Raw genomic sequence first — 4,382 nt, forward strand, 5'->3', positions numbered from 1 at the left:
TATCAGGTAAGGTATTACATCAGGTTCATTCTGTGCCTCTGTGTTAACTGTGTTTTACCAAAACCGAGGGAGCCTGTAGAGATAGAGAAACTGAGCACCGGGAATGAATTATGTCAAGAGGCATGTGAACGGCCACGGCACGAGTGTGCTGACCTTGCAGAGGGACGGTCCTTTCGCTTGTTTTCTTCCAGCTGTGAGGTCCTGTACCAGCCATTAATCTGCCAATCCCGAGCAGCACCTGCCCAGGCCTCTCAGAATACAGACGGCGCCGGACAGGAGCCACGAGCACGGGCCAGTGGCCAGGTCTGGTCTGCATGCCAGGTTTCCTTTCCCATTTCAGCAACTTCTGTGGATCTCTGAGCGGTTCCCCCATCCCCCTCTTGGCAGTGGCACACCACCCATGGAAGCCTGCCTGCCTGTCGCACTATCCTTCAGAATGGAATTCAAAACTTTGCAAAGCCAGCCTTTGCCTGTGGGATAGCTGGGCAGACGGGCCCAGAATAGCTGGCTTGGCAGAATGTTAGGGCCCCAGTGGGAGAAGTCACGAAGCTGCTAATGACATGCTGTGCTCATCCAGAACCCAGTGTCGCCCTATGGCAGCAGAGGCCTCCAAGTCCTTTCCAACAGCCAGAGAACAGCAGCAGGGATGAAGTGATCAGGGAGAAGGAAGGAATTGCCACACCTTCTGGACAAGCATGGAGATTGAGATCTCCAAGGTAATCAGGTGAAGAGTGACCAACATCCATCTCCAGCTTCTTCCTGTCTGGTCACACACTCATGCACGCACGTACGTTCTCATGCACACGAGCACTACACACACACACACACACAACACACAACAATGCTCACAGACATAGACCAAAAAGCACCAAACAGAGAACACCACATGAAGCAAGATGGCCAGCAAGCTACACGAAATTCTGTGTGCCTACAGCAGGTTTTAGAGGCAGTTTTTTTTTCTTTACAATATCATTTTCTCAAATCGCTTGCTAAGGATCAAGGCGACGGCAGAAAAATGGGCGGTATTAAACAGAACTATCTGGAATCATTTAGTTCCAAGCCAAAAATGAAGCTTTATCTTGTGCTTGTCATAAATCTACACATTCTTCTCTTCCAGATGACTACAATGGCAAGGCAGAGCTCGCTCTGACCTCCAATGGCAGGACAATAGTGTGCGGCCATCCTTCTGTGGACACCCCCTACGAACACACCAAACCTCTCCCTCAGCCAGATCTTCTGCATAATAACGGGGAAACACACGAGCAGATGCTGAGAACCAAGTTAGAAGGAAAACGCAAGCATCTCGAGCCAGGACCCATGATAGAACAACCCAGCAAGGTGCTCTTCATCACAAAGCATCGCTGGTACCCACACAGACAGTATCACAGACTTCGTAAGAAACCGAATCCTCCCAAAGACAGACGACTGCTCTTGATTCTCTGGGCATCAAGGAAATTTTGCTTTGTGTCTTATTTGCCAGCTGAGTAGTGGTGTATTCATTAAGATGGTATATAGAAAAATAATAAAAATATCATTTCATGTAAAATAAGCTAACACCACATACACACTTGCGCACATATATACACACAAATAAATAAATAAATAAGTATAGCACCACACTATGTCGGGGCACAGCACATGCCCTCCATGGTAGGCTGCAGGAGATGCTCCTCTGACTCTTGAGTTCCTCTCCCAGGGGCTGCCCTGGTCTGACTCGAGAGAGCCACTTGGGAATATGGAGGAAGCCTTTGATGCTTGGCCCCGGCACCCTTGTGTAGGTGCAGTAGCTAGGGAATTTACCGCTCACTTTGGAACTTGACAGGGAGACCCTGGAGGGGTGCTTGGTCTTGACATCTGTCCCATGTTCTCAGGATAATGACCTCTGACCCGGGCTCTGCTGACCCGGGCTCTGCACCATCTTGAGCTCCATTTGTTATGTTGTTGATATGTCCTCCATGACCCTTGCCTTAGCCCTGGAGCGACAGCTTTAGCTATGTGGAAAATGCTCAGGATCTGGTTGCTTGGGGTGCTTGTGGCAGTGATGGGGGCAGACTGGGAAATCTGCGAAGTGTTCCCCGTCTTGCTAAACCTCCTGTCTTTCTTACAGAGACAAAGCAGAAATGAAATTGACAACAAAGGGCTTCAGGGGCCTGACAAGCTGTCCAGCTCGGTGACACATTTTTCTTTCTTCTGTCAGGGTGGCGTGTGTTGACCTTTATGACCTGGCCTTGTGAGTCCTCTTTGCTTGTTTGCGTGCTAGACTGGGTTGTGGGTTGTGATGACATCCTTCAGTCACACTCCATCTCTGGTCCCTTAGAAACCCCCATGCCTCTGAGCCTTCTGACTCAGGTACTATGGAAGCCCAAGGCTCCCTTTGCTGTGTTTAGTACTGAGCTTCTCCTCTCCCAATCTCCACCTCAAAGAAAACAAACATGCCCCCTTTAAGTCTCTTGGGAGATGTGGGGACTCAGCCTGAGTCTGGAAGGAGGAAGGAGGTTATACTTACAAATGAGTACTTATCATGGACATTCTAGCATGTTCTGTCCACTCCAACCTTTTTATTAACCATGTGAGAAGCTTTGGGTCATGGTTGCTTATTCAAAATTCCCCCAAACACTCCAGGTGTTGGTGGTGCACATATCTAATCCCAGCAATTGGGAGGGTGGGTTGGAAGGATTGGTATTAGCTGGGAGCCAGCCTGGGTTACCAAGGGAGGCTCTGCCACCAAGGAAAAACCAGAAGGAAGAATGGAAAGATGGCCGAATTCTTAAAGTGCTTTCCTTGCCAGCAGGAGGACTCAACCTCCATCTCAGAATTCATGTTTTTAAAAAAGCATGGTAAGGAGTTAACAATCCAGGTGCCAGGAGGGAGGACACAGGCAGACTCAGGACGTGTTCTCTACATCCATGCTTACACACATGTACATGCACTGGAACACACGTGTGCATGCACATGCATGCACATACACACACACACACACACACACACACATACAAGTAATTCTGTTGGTTTGATTACTTACTTATTGAGACAGTGTCTCAATCTGTATTTCTGACTGGCCTTAACTTGCTGTATAGACCAGCTTGCTCTGCCTCTCGAGGGCTGGAGTTAAAGGCGTGCGTGCACCAGCACACCTGGTTAATACATGCAACTGAAAAAGAAAACCGCAAACCGAAAGACAGAAGCAAACTAACCAGCCCCTACCCCAAATCTCCCACAAACAACGCGAGTCTCATTCTCTCCTAGTTTGACATAAGCTTGACGGTACAATGTGACTTAAGCTGTCTTGCAACTGCACGACCCTCGTTCATTGCCCCTAAGAAGAGTCAGGGCTGCTCCACTTCCCCAGGGTTAGCTGCTTTCTGGGAACCCTCCATCTCACTGTCATTCCATCTGGCCCAGTCGCCTCCAGAATAGAGGCACCGAGTCCAGCTTTGCTCTGTCCATGAGCACCAAGCCTATGGATTTGGTTGAAATGAGCCAGCTTCAGAGTTGACCACCATCTGGTGTATCTCTAAACCTTTCTTCTGCCTTTGACCTCCAGGTTGGCGTCTCATGATTACACTAGGGAGTGCTGACTTTCCAACCGCCATCATTAAATCCATCTTGGATGTGTGTGTTCCTCTCCTCAGCCACATGCCCAACTTTATGAATCTTGCTCTGAGCCAGGTTTTCCCTAAGCTGAGTTGTCTGTGTGGGATTATGACATGAAGTAATGTTACATTCTTCCCTCACAAGACTTCCAAGACTATCTGTTGCCCCTGCAGCAGCCTAGGGGAGGTTAAGGGGCCCTTCTGCTTTGGCTGCCTGCTCTCCTGGGCATGTGAAGGATGTTGGGGACACACAGACAGACAGGGGACAGACTGGGTCCACGTGCTGGGTGGGAAGCTTTGGGTCACTTACAGGAACGAGGAAAATCTTATCCTTGTCTTTTCCTATATTGATAACCAAGAATGCAATTTTGCTTAGCCTTAGATATGTGCCAAGAAACAGGAACTCTCTCTCCTCAGGGCTGCTAGGCCAGGGCAGGTCACATCTCTGGCTGGAACACATCTACTTATTCTCCACAGGCGTCCTTAAGTGCTCCGCCAGGGTACCAGAGGGCCAGTAACGTCTCTCTTCTCATGGGTTGGCACTTGGATTTGGAATTTCTGGAGAAGACTGTGGGAATTCACAAGCTTCTGCCTGACGTCAAATTTGCCCTCTTCTCCTTCTGTTCCAGCCCATTCTGGGATTTGCTCTCTGCCTCCCTGTGACCAGCCTTGGGAGGAGATGATGTGGGGGGGGCATTGGCTTGCACCCCTCCCCTCCCCCTTAGATCCTGTTGGCCTTTTAATGCTGGTACAGTGAAGAGTAGAAAAGTGCAGCCTGTTTATTTCGCC

General features: G+C 49.3%; 1 pseudogene across 1 annotated transcript; it reads left to right on the forward strand.

Moving 5' to 3' along the window:
• Positions 1 to 695: 695 nt before the first annotated feature.
• Positions 696 to 1,488, forward strand: LOC308425268 (large ribosomal subunit protein mL42-like; annotated as a pseudogene). Its single transcript has 2 exons — positions 696 to 724; positions 995 to 1,488. The product of its transcript is annotated as a large ribosomal subunit protein mL42-like (transcript).
• The last annotated feature ends 2,894 nt before the right edge of the window (positions 1,489 to 4,382 follow it).

Source organism: Micromys minutus, assembly GCF_963924665.1.
Source record: "Micromys minutus genome assembly, chromosome: 10".
Classification (NCBI taxonomy): domain Eukaryota; kingdom Metazoa; phylum Chordata; class Mammalia; order Rodentia; family Muridae; genus Micromys; species Micromys minutus.